This window comes from Hyperolius riggenbachi, chromosome 2 (genome assembly GCF_040937935.1).
Source record: "Hyperolius riggenbachi isolate aHypRig1 chromosome 2, aHypRig1.pri, whole genome shotgun sequence".
In the NCBI taxonomy this organism is placed as follows: domain Eukaryota; kingdom Metazoa; phylum Chordata; class Amphibia; order Anura; family Hyperoliidae; genus Hyperolius; species Hyperolius riggenbachi.
The window spans coordinates 109519401-109546010 of record NC_090647.1 but is presented as its reverse complement, the minus strand read 5'-3'; the positions used below and the strand labels follow the sequence as shown (position 1 = coordinate 109546010).

Here is a 26610-nt window from a genome sequence, read left to right as displayed (position 1 = left end):
ACTTGCTTTTCCGTTGCTAGTATAGCAGTAACTCTCCAAATCCCTTCTGGAAGTGCACTTAAACTTAGGACAAGATGTAAGTAATATTTTAAAGCAGATTAAAAGCAAAGTAATAATGTGTTTAAAATGAAAGGCAAAAACTGGTATAACTTGAAGGATATTTTTGTCTATGGAATCGTGGAATTTAGAGTACTGCTAAATGTAAATTGAAGAAACTATGACTATTTCTGCACTGACCTGCCTCTCTTACTGCCTGTACCCTCTTCAGGTTATTTTGTATCAGGGCTCTACCAAAAGTCTAAATAAATACAAGTTTCAATCTAATGACACTTTACAGCCTATAGTAAGGGCTTGTTCACACTAAGAGTGCCAGTGCAATATTGCTCTCTATATGAGATTGTTCTCACATGAGCGATGAGCTTTCTATTAAATTGCAAACGCGGCTCCTGCACCATTTTCTGAGTGCTTGCGATTCAATAGAAAGTATAGGGAAATCGCAAAGTGCTTGAAAAAGCTATTTGAAATGCGATTTCCCGAGAGCTTATATGAATAAATACATTGTATTTATTCAAAAAGTTCACTTCCTGACTAGTGTCAGGAAGTGAAAAAAAAATCGCTCCACAAAAGGGCTTATAAAAGCCCTTTTCTAAGTGAAAATTGCTGGGAAAAGCTATAACAAAATCACTCTATAAATCGATCAGCGCTTGTGATAGCGCTGGCGATTTATAATGTGAACAAGGCCTCAGTGTACATAATGTGCTAAACTGGCCTTAAAGCAGCAGGGGCAGCTATACTATCCCAGGAAAAAAACCACATATATAAGTGGATAACTCCTTGTTCTACTTACATAACAGATGTACTGAACTGTCCATGTTTTGATCTCAGTGAATTCTAAATAGTAAATAAAGAAAATTTTGTTCCTAGTATTTTCCATCTTGATTCCCTCTGACTGAAGCCAATCCAGTTGTCATATCCTCCCTTACTTTTTTTTCTCCTAGAAGCTGCACTGTTGTTGCTAGCTTGCTTTGTAAACACATGTGACAGCAGCTCACTGAACTGCCCTCAGGCAATCAGTGTGGAGCAGAAATGTGGGAGGGGTTATGACAAGCTTCCTTCTTGTTGGCAATGGCAAAAATAGAATCAGGCTGACCGAGATAACATTTATTACAGCAGAAACATTTCTGAATAGGTTGGAGCGCTTGCAATGCAGGGTAAGGTTGCAGGCTGCATATTAAACACAGAGCAGTGGGTAAATGGAATTTGAATTTGTGGGTAACAATCCCTTTTTAAAGCCCATCAGGACATTGTGAGGGTAGGTTCCCCTGCTTCAATAAGACAATTTCACTATACTGTAGCAAATCCCACAGAATTACATGGAATGATGATGGCAGTTGCTATTGCTTAATTTGTTCTGAAAAGTACTAGTTTCCTTGCTGTCATGGTGATCCTCTGCCTTTGATATTTACGCTGACCCAGAATGAGCATGCAGATCATGTTTTCCTAGGTGTCTTTCACAGGAAGGGGTGTCTACAGCATCTAAAGGGGGTTCCTTCTGGCTGCCGATAGGCAATGTTAGTAAGCCCACAGGTGTTAGTGCTTGACACAAGGTGTAGTTACCTAGCAGCAAGAAACAGCCTTATGTCTGATTTGAGTGTGGCCGCACTCAGGTGGGTCACCATGAGAATGACGCCTCTCTGCTGCCTGTTTGAGCTTTAGCAACCCTGCGGCATGTTCATGGGAGCACCGCCTTCAGCTGATTATGTAAACAGGGTCTTACTCTACCCTCTTTTACTGACTCTTGGGCAACTTCCTCATGTCTCCATTTCCATGTGGAGCTCTGCTTCTCTTCATAGTAGCCACTATTGTTGGTGTTCGTATTTGGGAGATTGAATTCGGAACACCACACTTCAGCACCCAAAGAAGTGGACAGGGTCATGGGGAGTTCATATAGTTCGCAAGTAAGTGAACACCTTGTGTCCTCTTCTTCGGGTGCTGAAGTGTGAGAGAATTCGGGTTTCCAAATTCAATTTCCTGAATTCGAACAGTAACACTGTCACCCTTTCAGCGGATGTTACATATGGAAATGGAGGCTGCACATGGAATGAGAGGGCAGCTGTTGCAAGGGCAGCCACAAGAAAGCTCCCCTAGAGAAGAAAAAGTATACATCTTTAAGAATCTGTGCCCTGTGCAACATTCCAGTTCTCCCACAATTCTAACTATTGCAGAATATAAATGCTGGTGGGATTCAGGCACACTTTTATGATGAGAGTTTATTCTTGAGCTGGGGTAATGGAAGAAGACATTTTTGTGCACTGAACCACCCTGTCTCACAAAACAAGAATCATAATTTCTACGAGCCGTCACTCTTGGATTGTGCATGCCGTTGGATTTAGCACTGAAATTGGTTTTGCATGATTGCTTGCCGGTAATGTAAGTGACTGCAACCCTGCTCCTTGCATTTAAGAAGCCATACAAATGTTTGCAGAATTCTGCCAGACACTATATGGATTCTGCTTAACCGACACTGAATGTAAACTCCTATTCCACATGTTTCACTCTCATACTTTATTCCTGCCCACCCCTCGCCATAATACTGCAGTTTTGAATTCTGCCCTACAACACTCTCGTGTCCAATAAGACTGCTGTGCTCATTGCTGTCCTGGTTCTGTAGATGGGGTGTGAGCAATAACTCTCACAATCAGAACACCACACACACACCCCCACCTGACCTATACTGCTGACGCAAGCACTCAACTCCTAAACGCAAATAAGGATGTAAAGACTGGCTCTAAATTTGCTAGGAGTGCAGCTGCTGGGACAGCAAATAAAATGGGCCAGCAAATCACTGCACAGGAATCCATACGTGTGTCTAGTAAATATATACTGTATTTAAAAAAAAAGGCCAAAAGATGTAAACACTGCAGATTACTGCCGGTCTGGGGGACGAGGCTAATTTCAACCCATACCTGAATAAAAGGTCAATTTCACGTTCAGAAGAAAATGGCTGTACACATATATTTGTGATGCTACATAAGTAGTTTGCAGTTTAATGGTCTTAAAATGTGTATTTCCATGTCGGTCTGCAACAGGCTGAGAATTTACAGAATGTAAATACTCCAAACACTTAGTTGCATGTGACCTAATGCACAACTGCTGCACTGGCCATCGATTTGAATGGCTTGATTCAAAAATCGCACATTGTTCATGTTTCACATTCTCATTCTTTGCCATGATTTAGGTTGGGAATACATTTGCAGATGTGATCTCGCTGAAGTTTTCAAGGTTTGAGATGCTCTGTGTTCATGCCTTCCCCATGCAATTTTTCCACGGTCCTTCACCTTTTTTTTTTTTTTTTTAAATGCGAGCACCAAGGACCTGCGATTTTCAAGCTGACCATTCAAACCAATGGCTAGTGTGTAGGTGTGTGTTTTGCCGCATAAGTGTGCTCCTAGCCTTGAAACTGGACAGCACTTTTTCCCGCATGACGTACACGTTTCCGATTGATGTGTATTCGCCACAATCTAAAAAAAATGTAGAACAACCTAAAAGCTAACGTAAAAATCATGTCTGCAAATGTGCTCCCATCCTTATTAGCATCCTTGGCAACTAACTCTACTCTTTTTAATACTATTGCCACAAGACTGCCCAGAATCTCCCACCTCTCTGCAAGAGTGATTCGCCGCACAAGGCAGGAGCCTTTGTTACACAGTGGAATGCTCACGATTTATATGCACATAAAGCAAATGTATCAAGCTGAAATAAGTTTCCCATGAACCCTTTTAATGATATAGAGCAGGACTGGCAGCATTGCATTTTTCTCAACAAGTGCGGAATTTCCCTTTAACAGACCTTCCCAAGATAAGACTCTAATCTGGTTAGTGTATAGAAGCAAATCTTCAGTCTGGACCCAGTTCATCCGTCTGGATTCCATCCCACTAGTCAGATTTAGTCATCTACTGTCTAGTTTTTAGAGTACTATTTGGTCTTCAGAAAATATGGGTCAAGGGGGTAGAAATAGTGAACAGATGAAATCAGAGCTTACAGTAATCTGGCTCTAGTAACACGCGTATTGGTGGAGCATAAACTCCAGACATAAACTCCAGGCATTGTCCTTAGTAGACCATGTCATAGCCTAGTAAGCTGGACGTTACATGTTACATGGACATAAGCGTTACATTCTTGTGACCACTGAGGCTCCTGCAGCTTTATGTGAAAAATGCACTTGGCCTGAAGCTGATGAGCTGAAAATATCAACAGTAAGCTGTTCAGCAGAGCATCAGGCCGATAGTTACGCCAGTGCCACACGGTGCGGCTACACAGAGGAGTAAGGAGGACCTGTCCAGCTGCCGGAATGAGGTAAAGCATGAAGCTCCGCTGCAGCGGCTCTGTAAAATCTGAAGGCGGTCTAGCAAATTTTGTGCTGCTGATGGGGGTGGGGGTTGGCGTCATATGCAAGTTACGCCCCAGAAAGTTGGATAATTACCTCAGTAGAGAGAAGCCACTGGTTAATCCTTATTCACCCCACCAATACTCACAGGGATCCTCTTCTTCGTGGCCGCGCTCCAGTCCATGTACCAATGTGGCTGCAAGGCGCAGTTGCAGTTGCAAGTACGGCCTGTGCCTGCGTAGTACCTCAAAACTACTCATGCGCAGTAGCGCCTGCACAGTGCAGCCACACTTGTACACGGTCAGCGCGGCTGCACACACCTATTCCCCAAAGCTCTTGTCAAATGGGTTTGGAGGGTCCCCACACTGGATCGGGGCGGTCAAGGAGGATGGGGGAAGCCTTTGGATTATCAGAGGCTTCCCTCTACTTAGGTAAGTATCTAACTTTGACCTTTTTCTCTCACAGGTACAATTTAAATTACTGCCCTGCTTATTTATACCTGCTAGCATAAAATTATACTTCTAAATTTGGCAATGAACGAAAGGATTAGTGTGAAGTACGAAGATGCGTTTATGGTCTTGCAGTGGTGTGGGGGGTGGCTGACAGAGTGGCAGGGCTTGTGTGTTTTACCAATATATCGAAAAAGTCTCCTTTCTTATCTCAGAAACTTGGAGATATGTTATCACAATAACACACCTGGAGAAAGCATGCAGCTAGAGGTATCACAGAGGAGTCTGAACATCTGATCACAATAATAATTAAAGGACAACTGAACTGAAAGGGATATGGAGGCTGCCATATTGATTTCCTGTTAAACAATACCAGTTGCCTGGCAGCCCTGCTGATCTATTTGGCTGCAGTAGTGTCTAAGTCACACCAGAAACAAGCATGCAGCTAATCTCGTCAGATCTGATGTCAGAAACTCCCGATCTGCTGCATGCTTGTTCAGGACATACGACTTAAAGTATTAGAGGCTGAGGATCAGCAGGACAGCCAGGCAATCTGCATTGCTTAAAAGGATATAAATATGGCAGCCCCATATCCCTCTCACTTCAGTTGTCCTTTAAAGGGATACTGTAGGGGGGTCGGGGGAAAATGAGCTGAACTTACCCGGGGCTTCTAATGGTCCCCCGCAGACATCCTGTGCCCGCGCAGCCGCTCACCGATGCTCCGGCCCCGCCTCCGGTTCACTTCTGGAATTTCTGACTTTAAAGTCAGATAACCACTGCGCCTGCGTTGCCGTGTCCTCGATCCCGCTGATGTCATCAAGAGTGCACAGCGCAGTCCCAGTATGGTCTGTGTCTGCGCAGTACACTCCTGGTGACATCAGCGGGAGCGAGGACACGGGCGTGCAGGCGCAGTGGTTTTCTGACTTTAAAGTCAGAAATTCCAGAAGTGAACCGGAGGCGGGGCCGGAGCATTGGGGAGTGGCTGCGCCAACACAGGATGTCTGCGGGGGACAATTAGAAGCCCCGGGTAAGTTCAGCTCATTTTCTCCCGACCCCCCTACAGTATCCCTTTAAGGAAGCTTGTCGAAGCAGAGGATTAACACAACAGACATGCAATCTCACCTTTTAGAATTTTCTCACTTTAAAACCTCGATGGACGTATGTCTTTTTTCAACCTAAATAACTATGTATGAAGCTATGTAACCTAGAGAAATAGGAATACGTGCTACATCTGTGTCCTGTTCTAGATCCATGGCATTTCCAGGGACAAGTGTCTGCAAAGGACAAACCTCATTATGACTCTCCAGAAATTAGTGTCAGCTCTGTGCCCTGTGCTGTGGCCATTCCTCTGATATTGTTGGTGCAGAGTGTGAGCTGATGATGCAGCTCTGTGTTATTCCCAAATAAGGAACACAGAAGAAGCTTACATTTCATTTCTAGCAAACATGCTTCTTCCTGTCTCACTGAAAAGACAGTGCTCTGCCTTCCAACATCTCCCAGCAACACCTGTGCCCAGCCTCATTTCCACCAATCACCACACAGTTCCCCTATGCCCACCAATAGCAAAGTGCTAACATTGGCTGTGACACAGTCTGATTCCCTGTTATTGGAGGGTGCGGTGGAAAGCTGAAAGCTGATTGGAGCTTTACTGTGCAGGGAGGAATTTAGCAGAGTTTCTCTTTGAGGAGAACTAGGATGAGCAGCAGTCAGAGCACCCAAACATTATAAATAAAAGATGCTTGCCAGCCGCCTGCCTCCCCCTGGGCTGACCTCAAAGTGACAAGACTATGGACAGGGTGTCACTCCTTGCCTCTCAACAACCTTCTGTAACATGAGTTGTGGCCACTCTCCAATAAGAACTTATAAGAGACTTTTGAACAACCAATCAAAACCTGTGGCTATCTTTATCCCAGCCAATCAGAGGACACGGCCAGGCAGCACCGCACACTTATCGAAATGATTTGGGACCATTATTGGAACGCTGGTAAGGAGCTGGAGTGGGGGGAAGGAACAGACGCATTAAGTGGTGCGATGTTATAAAGGGGGGGTGCAAATCTCTGAGAGGACACGTGCATGAAGATACCAGCATGCTGTGTCAGCAGCCTGGCACATCTGCATTTGTGACAGCATATGATAGGGCTGAGAGTGCAGCTTAGGCAGCATAGAATAAGCTATATGAAGTCCTGCAGTGCAGCCTGTGTGAGTGCATTTCTTCCTGCACAGCAGTCAGGAGTTGCTTGTAGCTGTGTGTGAGAGTCACAGCATGTGCGGGATCTGTGTCTGAGAGCATAATGCCAAGTAAAGCCTGCAGCTTTGTGTCTGGCTGTGAACATTGTACAGATGCATCCACATAGGGTGTAATGTCTGTTGTATGGGGCTGGTAACTTCACCAAGCCATCGATCACACTGGCAAGACATCTGGTAATAATATCAGACAGAAGCACCAAACAGTCGTCAGAAAAAGGCATAATCATTTATCCTCTTTCCATAAGCCCTTTATATGCAATAATCAGGCAAGCTTCACATATACAGGGTACAGACAATATTATGCTCTTTTACAGCACTGACATTTTCCATGGTGCTTTACAGATTACACTGAATAATTCACTCGCCTCACAGGAGCTCACAATCTAATAGCCCTACCAAATTCTAAGCCTAATTTAAGGGAAAGGCAATCATGATTAGTGATGTAAATGTATTTATTTAACGTGCCCTTAGGTAATCCATTCCCAACACAAGAAGAACATACAAACTCCAGGCAGATTGTCTTGTACTGTTAACTTTTCTATTGTTTGTTTTGCATGGTTATATCTTGTGTTCTGTTGTACAGCACCACAGAAGATGCTGGCGCTAGATAAATCAATAATAATAATACTCCGCTCTCTAGCACTGCAAGGTAAGAGTACTAACCACTTAACCATTCTGCTGCCTATTAGTTCTGCAAGGTGAGAGTACTGACCACTTAACAATTCTGCTGCCTACTAGTTCTGCAAGGTGAGAGTACTAGCCACCTAACCATTCTGCTGCCTATCAGTTCTGCAAGGTAAGAGTACAAACCACTTAACCATTCTGCTGCCTACTAGTTCTGCAAGGTGAGAGTACTAACCACTTAACCATTCTGCTGCCAACTAGTTCTGCAAGGTGAGAGTACTAACCACTTAACCATTCTGCAGCCTACTAGTTCTGCAAGGTGAGAGTACTAACCACTTAACCATTCTGCTGCCTACTAGTTCTGCAAGGTGAGAGTACTAACCACTTAACCATTCTGCTGCCTACTAGTTCTGCAAGGTGAGAGTACTAACCACTTAACCATTCTGCTGCCTACTAGTTATGCAAGGTGAAAGTACTAACCACTTAACCTTTATGCTACGTTCTGCTTCTGCAAGGTGAGAGAGAGAACTGATCACTTAACAATTATGCTACCTACTAGTTCAACAAGGTGAGAGTACTAACCACTTAACCATTCTGCTGCCTACTAGTTCTGCAAGGTGAGAGTAATAACCACTTAACCATCTTGTTGCCTAGTAGTTTTTCAAGGTGAGAGTGATAAGCACTTAGCCACTTACAAACAGCCAATAACGTATAAGCAAACATAAATAAGGATCAGCATTGTAATCAAGCATATCAGCACAATTGATCACGCACTATACTCTAGAACTTTATTTTGACAAGTCACTGTTTTTTAGATCTACATGGAATAGAGTTAGCGGAGCTGAAACAGAACTTTGCACAGAGCTAATCAGCTTTCAGAGCTTACGCTTAATTGAACAGTTAATGAATCATTCGCTTCTGAATCTGATTAGCCTGTTGCAGTTTGAGTTTGGCCCCAATTCCGGTTTATATGGGTAAAAGAAAAAAAATACTGATTTGTTGAACTAAAACCTCATCTTTACCAAACACTGCAACCACTATGGCTCCAGCCATTGCACAACTGCAGGTTTAGCATCCTATGTCAGCTCCTTGTTGAGACTAGTACTGTACTTCTACAGATAGCAATGTACAAGTTGCCTTTCACTGTTACGCAGATGGATGTTTTGAGCTTTTCATCTTGTAATGTGCAACTTAAATACAACAGTGCATAAAAGCTGTATGTGTAATAATCACAAGATACAGACCAACAAAACCAAACCTTCAGTCACATGTGCATACTGCTGGACAGGAAGTACATCATCAGAAAAGCTGCATCTGCACATGTGCACCGTACCGTTAATGGGCCAAAAATCCAAAATGTTCACGTTACCAATGACTTTTATTGCTTCCATTGCTACAAGCGGTGATGCGCTGCAGATTCTGCGCCAATTGGAGCACTAACATCGCATCACAGGAAGTGAGTCATGTTCGTATCACTCCGGGACCCGGTAACGAAGAGTGAAAAGACTTAGGACGGCGGCGTGGGAGCGATCCATGCGCATGGGGCTGGAGGAAGCCCACATTTCTATAGAACTTTTACCCAACAACATTAAAATGCTTTTCAGAGGTCTCTCAGCACAGCCCGAGTGAAAAAAATAGCTTTGTTTACCCAGCTAAATGTAACAATTGTGTCGGCATCAGGGGTAGGGGAGGCAGAGCTGTACTATGTAGCTAGGTTACACTTCTCCCTGGCTGTAAACTGTTTACTTTAGACTACGTGGCAGAGAGAGACACACACAGACAGACATGCATACAGAGCTGCAGGTGATGATTATTTAAACACATTTGAAGCTATATTTCTCATTATTATCAATCTGAACTCATTTAACTCACAGTTTTACTGCTAGTGAGGACTGTTTCTGTATGCTGGATGACCCGGGCACAGTCCTCCATAGTAATGCCCACAGTGACTCTTCTGTCATTTTTTCATTACAGAAATTAAAAGATAGAAAAAAAAAACCTTGTATTGCTATTTGCTAGTAATTACTGGAAATATATGTGGCATTTAGAATTTTAGCTAACTTTGATAGTTATCCTTTAGAGTCCATTGCATCCATTGCTGCATTAGGAAAGGGTGACACAATGTAACACGGTAAGTGTAAAAGAGGCCTCAATTTTTTATGAAAGCTTACATCCATTCCATTGAAAATATTGACTAGCATATGGCAACCTTACATTAGAAAAGCTGTCAATCTGTTCAGAGCAGCCAGTCAGATCCTATTTGTCCGTTTTCAAGTGCAGCAACAGAAAATGAGGGCGCATGTTAGTATATATGATTTCAACAAAAGCCTTCATCATTATTATTATCTAGTATTTATATAGCGTGGACATCTTCCGCAATGCTTTACAGACCCATTCTCTTCATTTATTAAATTAATGTAATTATAACTTTATAGGCGAAGAAGAGGATCTTGTAAATCTGTATTATAGGCTGTATCTATCAGCTTTTACTAGTTGACCACTGAGGGTTTTTTCCCCTTATGGACCAGAGCAATTTTCACATTTTAATTTCACTTGCCTATAACTTAATCACTACTTATCACATCTATATCTAGTTTTTCTTGCCACCATTTAGGCTTTCTTTGGGTGGTACATTTTGCTAAGAATTAGTATATTCTAAATGCATTTTACCAGGAATTATAAGAAAAAATGTGGGGGGGGGGGGAAATCAATATTTCTCCGTTTTGGGTCACTATAGTTTTAAAATAAGATGTGCTACTGTGGATAAAAGCCACACATCTACATCCTAGTAGGCATAAGCAGGCATAAACTGTGTAGATTTCAACTCGCATGCTCTGGAAGTGGTTAAGCAGGGGAGGGGCATAGTTTGTTATTACAGTAGTTATCACTATTTATAGCACATGCAGAGGTGTTTATTACCAGCATTCCACCAATGAGGCGCAAGTACAGAGGTTCAATGAGGTCACTCTTGACTGGCCGTTTGCGGTTGCGACCTGTCCTGAGCCTCTGCATCCCCTATTGCTATGCCTCAGTCAGGACACATCATTAAAGTTCTAATGATGTCCACAAAAACAAGACTCAAGAAGTAACCAAAAATTGTATTGCTGCCCCTCTTACAACCTAGACAAAATTCTACCACTTACATATGGTAAACAAAGCTGTGTCTATACAGTATGTTGAAGCTTGAGCCTTTGTGTCTCGTGCCGCAGTGGGACTACATTCACTTCTCATCATCAGAATACTTCACCATCATATCCCCATTTGTAGGTAAGAACACAGCACTAGCAGTCAGAGTATCTCCATCCAGTAGAAGCAGCAGATTAATGTATGACAGGCTGGCCTTGCCAAGAAGACATTACCAGCAGACAAGCTTATTTAATTAGGGGAATTATACTGAAACATTGATCATTCTAAAACCGTATCATATTGACCAGCGTGCAATGATTCTAAAGAATCAACACTCCTCTATTCTGCTTGTCCAGCATTTCACAGCGGTCTGCTATATATCAGTTTTATAGCACAGAGTGTGTGTATGGAGGGGGGGGGGGGGGGGTCATTAACCTGTATATGATGCAAAGATCTCTTATTCCTGGTTTGCAGAAAATATTTTATATGTAAAGTGTATGTTTGGGAACCCCTTTGAAAGCAGACCCAAACCAAACATTTTTTTTAATTCAAAATATTTAGTTGCACCACTCTGACACATACAAAAATATATAAACACACATTCAAGCCTATGAGCATTTCAGTGCATGCTTTTCACCCTTCTCTTTTGATAACTAGGGTTATACAGGTGGCAGCCATTAGCAAAGGAGGAACCTTTGCTGGACACCTCCTACTCCACCAGTTTGCCGGATTCTGTCCCGGCAATATGAAAGGAAGGGAGGGGTTCCTCCAATAAATAAAAAATATTTTATATTTGTCATCATGCAGCTGAAAAAAGGCTGCTATTTATTATTATAATTTAGAAAATAGATTTTATTTACGAAATCTTGTATTTTTAATTTGGGTCCACTTTAAGGAGGCCATGGACCTTGGGTATTCATGTTTATTGACTATTGGTTTTTGGTGCACAAAATCCAACACCATGAATTTCTAGGGGTTTTGTCACCAAACAGCATCAGCTATTTGGCGGCCACTAATGGTTACATTTTTAGCAAATTTTGATAAATAATTGATAGATAATTTTGATCGGATTGGCAGAAAATAAACTCAGTTTTATTCCCAATCAACTGTGAACGATTCTTAAAATTGATCGTTCGACTGCTATTTTGTCGATCGGAAAAATGATTTTTATTTGTTGTTTGTGATGAATAGGAAGTACAGGTTGGTTTCGTTGATGGTAAAATAATCGATGTATTACGACATGGTATTTCTGATTGCATTTATCTGATTGCTCAAATGAGTCTTAACTAAAAATTGGACTGTTAAGGTGCCCACAGATTACTCAATTTGGGGGCCAATCGACCATCTGATTCAAAAATTATAATCAAATCGGATGAAAATCGTTGCTGCCAAGAGCATGTCTGAACGACGATGCAATCAATTTCAGGATAAAATTGGTTGCAAGTAAATGATCGGACATGCTGGAAAATCTTGGACCGACATCGATGTGATTGATTGGGTGCACAGCGGTAACGCTAACGATGAATGCGACGGAAACCCCCAGCCTCATACTTCCGCAATTGGCGGCGATTTAGCACATGGGGCACATATGTGACATCACCTATTCAATAAGAAGTCCTTGGAAAAGACTCCCTAAGGGCTGGAACCCACAGGAGCGCTTTTGGCAGCGTTTTGGCAGCACTGCGATACGCTAGCAGTTTGCCAAAACGCTGGGCTAATGTTAATGGATGGGGCAACTTCCACAGGAGCGTTTGCGTTTCCCAGAAACGCAAACGCAGGACCTGCAGCATTTTGGGAGCGTTAGCGCTTCAATGTAAAGTATTGAAACGCTAGCAGAAACGCTCAGCAAAACCTAAACTGAGCGGTTTTGCTAGCGTTTTGCGGTTCAGCACACTGTAACAAAATTAAAAATAATTCACAGGACCAATCAGGATAAAAACGCAAAACGCAAAACGCTACGCACCCGCTGGGCAAAAAAATACAATGTTGCAAAACACGACCAAAAACGCGCATGAATCTGCTTGCAAACCGCTCAGACAAAACGCTAGCGGTTGCGTTTTGCGTTTGCTGATTTCAGTGGGTTCCAGGCCTAACACTGCTACTGCCTGCTGAACACGCCCTAGTGGCTGCAGCTCTGGCGCTTTGAGTCCGCCTTGAAATCCCCGCCCCCAGTGTGAAATTGGGCCCTGGCATTTGTTTTTCTTTGTAAACCATAGGTGCAAAGGATGCTGGGGAATTGATGTCATAACTCCACCCCTCATGTCTATGTTATCAAATCTAGGCAGGCAGACAGACATCTGAAATAAGAATTATAGCAAACAGATATGATAATACTGGCTACAGCAGTTTTCCTGTCTCTTCTCTCTCCCACACACTGTGAAAAGAGAAATAATTTGATCCGGGCAGGCAGAGAGCAGGGGAGGGAACCTGGCTGGAAGGGAGGACACCATGCTGAGGGTAGATTTCAGAAATAAGGAAATGCTACTACAGATATAGATGTGTGTCTGTTCTATCCACTACGATGTACCAGATCTAAACTTTATATGCTCATCTAACTGTACACAGTTCATAGACTGCATATATGTATAGCCATTCAGACCTTTTTTGGCTAGAGGTGGTGTTTAAATAGTCCAGGTAAGGTTTGCTTTAAAGCAGACCTGAAAATATATATATATATATATATATATATATATATATATATATATATATATATATATATATATATGAGTTTCACTTACCTTACCTGTCAGTCACCTGTAGCCGGCCTGTGCCCCTGAAGTTACCAAACGATACTCCGTTTCCCCGCCACGGCTCACTTTCCCTTCTGGCAAATGCTGTCCACTGCGCCTGCACTGCCCTGGCCGCGTGTCCTTGTTCACGCTCCCATCACCAGGGGCGTACTGAGATTTTCTCATACTACTCCTGCGCTCCTGGCCATGGGAGCACGTACGAGGATGCGCGCGGCTAGGGCCATGCAGGCACAGTGGATGTCGACTTAGATCTCGGCGTAAAGAAAAGTGAGCCGTTGCGGGGAAACGGAGAATCGTCTGGAAATGGCATGGGCACAGGGCGGCTGCAGGGGGCTGGCAGAAGCCCCAGGTAAGCGAAACTGTTTTTTTTGTATATGTATTTTTAGGTCCTCTAATCATTAGGAATGCCTAGCATTGAATTACCCTCACAGCTACTTGATAAGCCTAATATCAAAGAGGTCAATGAGATACAATTAATTTTGGCTTGCGATGCTGACCAAGTCAGCCAATAATGAATGCTATAAAAGCAATGGATAAGTTGTGCTGTATTTGCATAACACGCGCTAAGCTTTACATGCGCTGTCTACGCAATGTAACATGAGTGAATACACCATCCATTGTAGCTTGTTTATTTTATACATTTACATGGTGCTGACGCATTTATTGACCACCATGTCTTGTGTTTCTACCCACAAGATCCTGCAGGCTAACCTGGTACAGAAACATTATTTTTGTATTGCTGGCTATTGCTGCCATCCTGGATGTTTATGGTTAGATTTAATATTTTTCTTGGAGTACTTAAGTTGGCTTCATACCAGAAGATCTGACCTTTGGCTCAAACCATTTTTATGCCTAGATGGCCTATGAAGATCTCACTGTGCTGTAGATCTTGACTGGCAGCAGAATTTGTTATTTTTGACTGCAATAAATACATCTGCAGCCATCCATAACAATCTTTTCAATGTTACCGGAAGAAAGGGAAAACACATTCAGAGCTGTTGGCAGTATGTGTCATTTATGCAGAAATGCTAACAGTGACAGTAAGATCAGATGGCTTTTTAATTAAGAAGCACTGTGTCTATTTCCTTGCTGTTACACTGCAGAGCACTAGATCTGTAGGCCCAGTCCAAGACCTGCTTGTGCTATAGAGAGGGAGGGGAAAGAGCACTGAGCAGGCACTGGCAATGCTGCACACAAAGGGGGAAGGTGATATCAACTAAATGAGGTATTCCACTGTGCTCTGATCATGCTGTGCTGCTGGTGGTGTTGGTACAGACATGAGTATCATCTTTTTAAAGGAGAACTATAGTGAGAGGTATATGGAGGCTGCCATATTGATTTTCTTTTAAGCAATACCAGTTGCCTGGCAGCCCTGCTGAGCGATTTGCCTGCAGTAGTGTCTGAATCACACCAGAAACAAGCATGCAGCTAATCTTGTCAGATCTGACAAAAATGTCAGAAACACCTGATCGGCTGCATGCTTGTTCAGGGTCTATGGCTAGTACTATTAGAGACAAAGGATCAGCATAACAGCCAGGCAACTGGTATTGCTTAAAAGGAAATAAATATGGCAGCCACCATATACCTCTCACTATAGTTCTCCTTTAAAGTGGACCTGAACCCTTGCACAGGTCAGAAGGAAAACATAGAGAAATGCACCCTGTATGTATTTTGAGAGTTTTGAGAGTTTAGCTCGTCCAATTCCCCTTCATCTGTGAGTTAATCACAACTGTAATTTCCTCTCTCAGCTGTGTCAGCTGGCTGCCTTGGCAGAGCAGCAAATTTGTAAATACAGGATGTTAACCCTATGTCTGCTTCCATGAAAAGCAAGAAGTAGACACACTGCAGATTTATTGCAGGATTTGTATCAGCTGTAACAAAGAAATGTTTTTTCTTTTAAGGTTATTATGCTGTTGCTTATCTTTTAGAGCAGATAGGAAGTTCTGAGTTCAGGTCCGCTTTAATGTCAGAAAAACAGCCACATTGTATAACTGTCATCTCGCGGCTAAGGAAGTCACTTGACAAGCGGCCTACTGGGCCAATCAGAGTGCGGGGATCACATCCTTCATAGTGATTGGACCCGAAAGGGGCTCAGGGTGGGAGGAGAGGAGCACTCCTTATTTGCTGGAAGGAGGTTTAAGTTTATAGCGTTCGCTATGCTGCACTACCTGCAGCATAGTGTGTGCTCCTGTGTATATGCGCGCTATGTGGCTAATAGCGCGCGTAGCGTGCAGCGCATTACATTTACAGAACGCTGTGGAAATAGCACAAGTAACAGGAGGTTACTCGCGCTATTTCCTTTAGTGAATCAGCCCCATGGTTTGCCTGCTTGGCCCAATAAACGCATCTGATAAAATGGATTTGAAAGTTGCTTCTGGAAATCGGAATCGCAATCACTAAAAAAATCAAAGACCCACTACAGAGTAATCCACCTTTCCTTATATCTAGCTAGAAAACGTCAGTGCTCCCCCAAATAGATGTCATTTTGTCCAGGAAAAGCCATATACAAGATTAAAAGGAACCGGAATTGAGTGGGATATGGAGGCTGCCATCTTCACCACTTATTAGCAATGGCAGCTGCCATGCTGTAATTTGGGATTTAGTTGTTTTTCAGTTACACACCTGCAATAAGCATGCCGACAGTGGAATCAGACCAGAGTCAAATCCCTCGATCTGCATGTTCATTCTGGGCCAGCGAGTTCTAGTATTAGAAGCAGAGCATCAGCACAGAAGTCAGGTGACCACACCTTTGCGTCGGCACTGCGGCTGTCATGTGCATACCGCCTTCCCTCCGCTCAGTGATATATTCCCTACTGGGCAGGAAGTACATCATTAGGATTCCCATCAGTCCATGCATGAGTGTCGCATCGCACCACACTCCTGTGGTACTTACTGCAATGCCTAACGACTTGAATTGCTGCATAATGGGTGCGCTCGGCACGGATCATGTGGCAACACGATGCAGCCTTTGCGGCCGGCGCACTGCGTCACATCGCATGAAGTATGCAAGTCTCCATAGACTTGCATGGTCCTTGCGGTGGAGATGTAGTGCACTAGTGCAGAAAAGACCTTCAAAGAAAACATCTCAGGGTGGATGGAAAGCATCCTGAAACCTCTGGTCTGTAAAGAAAAAATAGTCAAATACCTTTTTTTTGCCAATAAGGATGTTGAATCTTTGTATACAAACATCCCTCATGGTGATGATATTGTAGCCTGTCTAAAATATCTTCAGGGTCTGGATGTGCCTGAAGGCCCAGTTGCTGGATTGATAAAATTCAATCTTACCCATTATTACTTTGTTTTTGGACAAGACCTTTATTCACAGCGGATGGGAGTGGCAATAGGATCCACAATTACAATTTTCTCATTTTGTCTGCAAGTGAAGAGGACCTCAATATAAAACGTGCACAGGGGACCCACTACTCTATAGCTGCTCCAGTGCTTGCCTCTAGAGCACAGGTGTCAAACACAAGGCCCGTGGGCTGAATGCGGCCCTCCTTGCCATTTTATGTGGCCCTCCAGAGCTTCAAATGTACATCACTATAAGGCCTCGTTCACACTTCACGCGTTGTTGTGCGCTTTTCAACAACGCATGGGGTGTGCGTTTAGTACAGGTACATAAAAATCAATGATTTTCTATGTGCCTCGTTCACATAGCTGCATTTCAAACGTACGCGTGTTTGAAACGCATAGCTGCATGCATTTCTGTGCGTTGTGCGCACAAACGCATGCTAATGCAAGTCAATGTACGCGCAGTAAAAAAGCATGACATGCGTTTTTCCTGCGTTTCGGGAATCGCGTTTCTCGACGGAAGTGTAATGGACAAAAGAAAAAAAAGAAGAAGAAAACGCATGAGGACCAAAAACGCACAGAAACGCATTACAAAAACGCGTACAAACGCATGAAGACGCATGCGTTTTTCATATGCGTTTTCTCCCAGCGTTCTATGCATTTTCCACATGCACACAATGTGAACGAGGCCTAAGCCGTAAAAAAATGACAGCACACTGCCTCCCCATCCAGAGGAGCACCGGTGACCATGTTTCTGGTTGGAACATTGTCAGTGTGAGGTGGGTTGCTGTAACAACCCATGGGACCCCTCAGCTAAATTCCCATGGGGCCCCCTTTTGGCATCTAAACCTCCTTGTGTGGCCAGCATCTTGCCTTGGGCCACATTTCAACTTGATGCTTTTCTACAAAGCAGTCGTGGAGCAGGTAAATATTAAACTGCTCCACTGCACTACTCTGCAGAAGGGTGAGTAAAAGACTGCTCATGGTCGCTATAGTTACGCCACTTAGTTTAAAGAGAAACCGTAACCAAGAATTGAACTTCATCCCAATCAGTAGCTGATACCCCCTTTCCCATGAAATCTATTCATTTTCTCAAACGGATCATCAAGGGGCTCCGTATGGCTGATTTTGTGGTGAAACCCCTCCCACAGTGTGATGTCAGCGCCTCACAGCTCTGAGGTCCTGACATCACACTGTGGGAGCCTTGTTACATTGTGGGAAATAACAGCTGTTTACAACTGCCAAAAAAAGCACGCAGAATCTCCTTCCAGTGACATCACCTGCCAGCAGTAAAAATGTCACCGTGTGATAAATGTCAGAATGTAAATCAGGGAGAGGAAAGATTTTACAATGGGCAAACACTGACTAAATCATTTATACATAATTATTGTAAAAATTAAGCTCTTTTTATTACATTATTTTCACTGGAGTTCCTCTTTAAGGCCTCTTTCACAGTGCGACGTTAAAGTCGCACGTTACAACAACATTTAACGCAGAATAACTCACTACAATGAAAAATCAATGCCCCATTCACAGTGCACATGTTGCATTGGTAACTGACGCTGCACGTTAAGTGAAAGTACTGCATGCTGTGCGTTATACACATTATTAGCTGCGTTGGACTGTTTGCACATGCTCAGTAATGACTTGGAAACATACTTTTCATTGCCTGTATGCTCTACTGTATGCGACCGTAACGGGGCATTAAGTTGCGTTGCGACTTTTTGGGGGCATTGCGTTGTAATTTGCATTGCGACTTTAACGTCGCATCAAACCGCAACGTCCTACTGTGAAAGTGACTAAGACTGTTATAAATGTTAATAAACAATTAGGCCCGCGACTTAGACTATGTTGTGGATTTTGGCCCCTTACATTATTGAGTTTGACACCCCAGTTCTAGATCAAGGGTTTTCTGTTTGTAATTTAGTAAGCAAATATTATTTCTTATTTTGACTAGGCAACTACCACTATGTTTAGACCTCTACGGATAGGAATAATAGAATGCAGAGGACACAGAACAAAGCAGGACACTGGGTAATTGATTTAGCAAGGGACTCCTCCTATACACAGTCTACATGAGGGGCTTGCTAGTGTAACCTCATCAGGGAGCTTCCCTCCTCCTGCCCATTTGTAGCTCTTCTAAGTTTTCAGATGATCTGTCACTTAAGGTTTTCTTACTAATAATCAATACACATCGATCCGAGCCTGTAAGTGCTCAGTATTTTTACCCATAGACACATAAATACACATAAATGATTAGGTCCACAGAGGCCTGAATCCAAGCTATGCCTATCCCATAGATAGATAGCATTGTTGTCATTTCTCATCCACATAAAAGGCTGGTCAGCATCTCCACAGCTGTGTGTTTTGACGTCAATGATTATACAGGACATGCTTGGAATATCTGGAGAAAATAACTCTAATGATGTCCATACAATCCAGGCTTATTTATCAAAGCTACACTATCTGCAGTGACGATGTAGAAAGTGCCACAGCCTATAGCAGCCAGCCAGGTTTTGGATTACAGCCAATAAGAATGTCTTTGTCAAAGACAACTTTCTAAAAAGCAACCATTTCTTTTTCCTTTTCTTTGCAAACTAAGCTTTATTAAAGGATACCAGAGCTGAAAAGGCTCTGGTAAAATGGCAGATGCAGTGGGTAGGGGGTGAAAAGTACATACTGGCTGCTCCTGTTGGTCCCCTCCATCTGCCGCCGTTCTTGTAGTATACATGCCGGTGTCCCCAGGGATTTAGTTTCAATATTGGGCACTCTTTTTTTCAGTAGCAATGGCTAAACAATATAAAACTAAACATGGATAAGTACACTGTAGAGTGAAGCGGCAACTCGGTACTCAGTACTGTTTCTTCTGAGGGATAGAAAAAAATCAGCCTGCATCTGTACAGGTAAATACAGTCCTCACCCCAAAAAGCACTTGTATGGTGGCTTACAGAACAAGCTAAAGGACGTGCAGCCAGAAAACTACAGGCAGAAAACACTTGGCAAAAAATGCTGTACAGTGAGACAGACCGGGCACTGTCACTTTAAATGCATTATTTCCTCTTGATGCCACGTTAATAGTACATTTACATCTGCCACACATCGGTAAATCAAACCTTGGTAGATCATGGTGCTGGGGTGCTGGGGATGCGGGTGACCAGGGGAGATATCTTATACAGGACACTGCACGTGAGCAAGCGCCGGTGTGGCGTGAAACGGTTGTTGTGCCGTCCATCTTTCCCCTGGTCACCCGCATCCCCAGCACCATAATCTACCAAGGTTTGATTTACCGATGTGAGGCAGATGTAAATGTACTATTAACGTGGCATCAAGAGGAAATAATGCATTTAAAGTGACAGTGCTCGGTCTGTCTCACTGTACAGTATATAAAACTAAACATGCCCAATAGTATTTACATTTTTTAGCCATTGCTACTGAAAAAAGAGTGCCCAATATTGAAACTGAATCCTTTGTGCAAAATCATGCCCCCCTCCGAACTCACTCCAAGTGCTGCCATACAGCGCGACTCCACTTAGCATGTGATGCTTGCTTTAGTGGAGCGCACATGCAGCACAAAGGAGACGGAGTTGTCAGTGAGCATCTGCGCCTGTAACTATGCGCCGGGCAGAAGCAAAGAGGGAAGGACATACTGCGCACAGGGGGCACAGTATGTCCGGGGCAAAGGTCAGCAAAGTCCGCGGGACACCGGCATGTATATTACAAGAACAGCGGCAGACGGAGCGGACCAGAAGGAGCGGCCAGTATGTACTATTTACCCACTACCCACTGCATCTGCCATTGGTATCCTTTAGGCTGTTTACACACCAAGACGTTACAGGCGCACGTTAGTGCGCCTGTAACGCTCCCCCAACGCACAGCAATGTAACACAAGTGGGCTGTTCACACAGCCCACGTTGCGTTACATGTAACGCTGCACGTTCTGTGCAAAGTGCAGCATGCTACGGCGTTGGAGCGGCTATAGCCGCGTTAGACTGTTTGCACATGCGCAGTGGGGGGCGGAGAGGAGGCGGGGAGAGCCAGCTACAGTAGCCGCGCACATGGCTACTTAATATTCACTGCACTGGCGGGCGCTGATTGGCCGGCGGGACCACGTGATGCGGAGTGTCTCGCTCCGCATCACGTGGTCCCGCTGGCCAATCAGCGCCACTCTGGGAGACATTATAGGACTCGAGCCGCCTAACGCGGCTCACTCTACCGTCGGCTCTTGCAGCACCATACGTTGTGTTAGGTGCACGTTATGCGACCTTAACGTGCCACCTAATGCAACGTCTTGGTGTGCAAGAAGCCTTTAAGGTAGATACCTGAAAACAAGAATATTCACAAAGCAATATACAGTCAAGTATGAAAAAGCTTGGTTGGTTTGAACAACAAATATACAACACACAGTTAAAGGAAAACTGAAGTGAGAGGGAAATGGAAGCTGCCATATTTATTTCTTTTTAAAGTGAACCTAAACTAATTGAAAAAAATCCACTTTAACTCATCTGGGGCTTCTAACGGCATGCGCTGGCCGGGAGCGTGATTGGAGACTCCCGCAGCCAGGGCCGAGCAGGTGCAGTGGCCATTGACTGGCTGACTCATCAGAAACTAAACTGAGTCTCTGCGATGACCGGAGGATCGGTTTGTCCCAGCGTGGGCACGAGGCGGCTGCAAGGGACTAGTAGAAGTACCAGGTAAGTTAAACTGGGTTTCTTTTCAATTAGTTTAGGTTTCCTTTAAGCTATACCAGTTACCTGACTATCCTGTTGATCCTACTTTTAGCCACAGACCCTGAACAAGCATGTAGCAGATCAGGTGTTTCTGACAAGATTAGCTGCATGCTTGTTTCTGGTGTTATTCAGACATTACTTCAGCCAATAGGCCATCGGGACTATCAAGCAACTAGTATTGCTTAAAAGGAAATAAATATGGCAGCCTCCATATACTGCTCTCTTCAAATGTCCTTTAAAGCAGTGCTGCATATACCAGTGACATATCACATATTCAAGGATCAAGGTAATATTCAGAAAGGAATAATATCAAGATGGGGGTGCTTACAAGCAATATGCATTGCCTTAGAGAATTTACTGGTTAAGAAAACGGAATATGTTCAATAGTCTAGGATCACTAACTACTGGGCAGCACATATGATCGTTTAGAAATGTAACCACCTGTTCCCAGTATGCATTGACAACCGGGCAGGACCGCATCATATGAAAATAGGTACCTTGTGTGGTGAAACACTTTGGACAGTATTCCAGGCTTAAATTTAGCTAGGCGAACCAATGTCATATATTTCCTGTGTAACACGTATAGATATAATAAACGTACTATTTAAGGAAGGATAAGTGACTGGCACTCGAAGGAGGCTGGAAATAACAGTTGGAACAGTTTACCGAGCAACTGTGCTCTTTTTACCTGGTGAAGATATCACACGTTGTAGGCTAAGAGGAAAAGCAGGTCCGGCACCAGTATTAATGCTTCAGTGAAATTTTTATTCCAAAAGGTACAGTGAGTAGAGGCATCTGGGGGTACAAAAGGACGGCCTGACAGCCGTTTCGCAGGTTCCCCCGCTTCGTCAGAGGCCAAAAGGTGGCCTTTTGGCCTCTGACGAAGCGGGGGAACCTGCGAAACGGCTGTCAGGCCGTCCTTTTGTACCCCCAGATGCCTCTACTCACTGTACCTTTTGGAATAAAAATTTCACTGAAGCATTAATACTGGTGCCGGACCTGCTTTTCCTCTTAGCCTACAAGATATAATAAACGTAGCGGCTTATGGGGTGATATCTTGGTTACCTTCTTCAGTGTCTCTTCCCAGTCCTCAATACATATCTCTCCCACATCTGTTTAAACATTTTTTTTTAAGCGTCTCGCTTGTGATAGACCATAAAGTAGGACTGTTGGCGATAAATGGGACAACTGAAACACATATTTCTTCTTTACCTCAAAGTCAGGCAGAAGCCAAGATAAAGTACAGCATGTACATTGCAGTGACTTTGAACTTGTCAGTCAGCCATGGCTAGTGATATGTCATACTAATTTCATTTTACAGGACCATAATGACAACATTTCTCAGATACTGGAAATCCAGTCAGCAAAGAGGCATGCTGGGAATTATTCTGTCACAAACAACAGATGTTATTATTATTAATGGTTTATATAACGCTATCATCTTCCACAGCTCTGTTGACGGTAAGATACAAACATGGGTGCACAATAATGAGGTAGTATACAAGAAAAATGTGATACTGAAGGTGGCTACACACCATACAATTTTTTAAATATCTGTTCAATTTAAGAATATAAAAAAAAACATTTCTGACTGATTGTAACAATTCAAAAATCTGACCAATGTACCACACACCCATGTTCAGTGTTTCCCCAGTCATGAATACAATAATTGGAACTGTACATCAAGTAATTGACAATCCATCACACACCATACAATTCTTGATAAAGTTGGTCTACATTTTCCAATATGTCCAATTTCCAAAAATAAAAAAATAAAAAAGGGAAATTCGATTGAAAACAAAGAAAAGCTCTCGATTTTTTGGGACAACCGTCTGAAATTTTCGAATTGGTGAAAAATTGGATCCTCTAATTGTATGGTGTGTGGCCACCTTAAGGCATTTTTCAGACGGCCAGCTAAACTGCATGCTTGCCAAGCAGTGTAGCATCCCGTCTGCCGCCCACCGGTTCAATTTGGGTGAAATTTAAATGCAGCCCAATGGCAGCGGTTGTAACACCCCGCATGTCATTGCTTAACAAGCAGCGGCAGAGGACCACGACATGTCGCATCTGAGGCCACATTCAGATGTTACTCCATGGGGAAGTGCGCCTGTCAAGTACGGGTACCGAGCACTAGCATGTGCCCAGCCAGCACAGGAGAGCAGCTGACAGGTGGTAAATTCACTGCCTTCAGCTGCCTGTATGAAAGAGTCTTGGTAATGCATACAGGGTTTAACTAACAGATAACAAAATAGTCCAAAAGGCAAGTGAGAAACAGTTAGTGGTTAGATTGTTTAACCACTTAAGTACCAGCGGTCTCTGCCCCCTTAAGGACCAGAGACTGCTGGGACAATAACGACAGAATACTGACGAATCGCCACATATACCCACCACAACCGCCATCCATGCTGCACACTGGGATCCTCAGGACACCCACTCTGCCATCTCTATGACGGCAGAGTCATGTGAGCCGGTCAGGAAATGCTTTCATTGGCTCCTGGCCCTGTCTATCAATGTAAGCCTATGGGAGTTGCTTACATTGATAGACACAGCCAGGAGGCAATGAAATTGGATTTCAGTTAGCTTGGTCCTTAAGTAGTTAAATATTTAACCACTTCACCACTGAGGGGTTTTACCCCCTGACCACCAGAGCAATTTTCACCTTTCAGCGCTCCTTCCATTCATTCGTCTATAACTTTATCATTACTTATCGCAATGAAATGAACTATATCTTGTTTTTTCCGCCACCAATTAGGCTTTCTTTAGGTGGGACATTATGCCAAGAATTATTTTTTTCTAAATGTGTTTTAATGGGAAAATAGGAAAAATGTGGGGAAAAAAAAAATTATTTTTCAGTTTTCGGCCATTATAGTTTTTAAATAATGCATGCTACTGTAATTAAAACCCATGAAATTTATGTGCCCTTTTGTCCCGGTTATAAAACCGTTTAAATTATGTCCCTATCACAATGTTTGGCGCCAATATTTCATTTGGAAATAAAGGTGCATTTTTTTCAGTTTTGCGTCCATCCCTAATTACAAGCCCATAGTTTATAAAGTAACAGTGTTATACCTTCTTGACCTAAATATTTAAAAAGTTCAGTCCCTAAGGTAACTAATTATGTATTTTTTTTAATTGTAAATTTTTGAATTTTTTTTTAATTACAAAAAAAAAAAAAATGGGGAGTGTGGGAGGTAATGAGTTAATTTTTTGTGTAAAAGTCATTTATTTGTATGTGAAAAATGTGTAGGGTGTAGTTTACTATTTGGCCACAAGATGGCCACAGTAACTTTTTGCTTTATTGCGACCTCCAAGCCTCCTTCCGGAAGCTTGGAGGAAGAATAAGGAGGCTGGACACGTGAGTTTCTTCTCACAATGATCGCGCTGCCCATAGGAGAGCAGCGGGTCATTGTGGGGCTTAGATCAACGAACGGGAATGGATTTTCCCGTTCATTGATCTCCGGGCGAGCGGGCGGCGGCGGTTTTACTAGCGGCGGGCGGCGTGTTTACGAGCGGGAGCGCGGACAGCGTCGGGAACGCGGAAAGTACGTGTTTCTCCGTCCCTGGTTTTTAAAGGATGGAAAAAGGGGCGGAGAAATACGTACGCGCGGGGGTAAAGTGGTTAAAAAGTAACTTAACTTAGTAAGTATCGGGAAAAAATGATCAACCATTTTATGCCAAGTGTGGATATGGCAAAGAGCCTCACAGCCAAAACTACTAAATATGTTTAGCACACATCAAGCAATTGTATGCACCATCACATGCTGTTACCGTCAGGTGCAAGAGATGGTGTTCAACTTAAGGTGGCCACTAATGATCCAATTTCTAATCATTTCAGCGATCAGATAATTATGACCGAAAGTGAAATCGTTCACTACACCATCAACGAACCAATCTTTGCTTCCTATCTATCACAACCAACAAGAAAATCCCAATTTTGGTTTGACCAAAATCCAATCGGACAACTATTTTTATAATCGTTTGTAATGGATTGTGCCCATCAATGGAAATTATTTCCAACCAATCCCATCAGAATTTCTGATCGCTCAAACAATTTTTCGCTAGAAATTGGACCGTTAGTGGCCACCTTTAGTGTGTAGCAATTGCCATAGCAACTACTATGGGGCCCTGGAGTAAAGGGGGCCTAAGTGATAATTGTTGTGTTCACTATTTATTTTCCTAGATATCTCCACCCTCTGACTTTATCTCTTTGTCCATACACTGTTTGCAGTATACATTGCACAGGAATGTACATTGCCCAGTCAACTTCAATCCCATAGGTTAGGGGCAGGTGGCATTGCTCAACGCTGCCTAGATCTGATGGCCCTATCAAAATTCTGCTATGGGGCCCTATAATCTCTAGCTATGCCTCTGTGTGTAGCTGTCATGGTGTCACAGTGACCCTGTTTCACCAATCTAGCTTGAGTCTTATTTTTCATATTTGGCCCTTTTTATTATTTACTTAAACCCATACAAGTATTTAGCTGTGCTTAGTTCTCTGATGAAGTTGGTCAATGATCACAGAATGTGTCAAGACGCTGTGCTAATCTTCTGAGCTTGGCCTCCTCACTTGAGTATAATGTGAGCCAGGGTTCACACAAGACTATTTGCCCGATCAGGTAATTTGGGCACAGGGATCGGCAGAAGTCTATAAGACGCCTACGTAAATTATCCGTATTCAGGTGCCCAAGTGGTGCGTTGGGTGCCTGATGCAGATAGCAGCTGATAGTTTTAGGCACTTGAAGTGGGGGTTAGTGTTAGGCACTAGGAAGGGAGGAGATTTGCTGCTCCCACACTGAACCCATCACATGCCAGTGTATGACGGGAGCGAAGAGAGAAGAGGAGGTGGGTGGGCAGCCGGGAAAGTAGAGAGGGAGAGGAATGCGTCCTCACAGCGCTGCGCCCAGAGGCAGGTGCCTCTCCAGCCTCTGCTCCAGCCCGACCCTGCACTTAAGGACAGGAGACAAGGAACATAAATAGAGATGTGACGGGGTATTTATTTCTGTCTGGCC

The 26610-nt window shown here is 43.4% G+C and overlaps 1 protein-coding gene and 1 long non-coding RNA gene across 4 annotated transcripts in view; one reads left to right on the top strand and one right to left on the bottom strand.

Moving 5' to 3' along the window:
• The window catches only part of MAP3K12 (mitogen-activated protein kinase kinase kinase 12), a 169682-nt gene that overhangs the window by 133810 nt on the left and 9262 nt on the right, over nt 1–26610 (bottom strand). The gene's annotated exons all lie outside the window — the stretch shown is intronic.
• LOC137545686 (uncharacterized) overlaps nt 6531–26610 on the top strand; it is a 64262-nt gene continuing 44182 nt past the window's right edge. The window contains exons 1-2 of one of the 2 annotated variants that reach the window (XR_011026079.1): nt 6531–6820; nt 22923–23062. This is a non-coding gene — a long non-coding RNA (uncharacterized lncRNA). The remainder of the gene's footprint in view (nt 6821–22922; nt 23063–26610) is intronic. The other variant, XR_011026078.1, reaches the window with a different exon arrangement.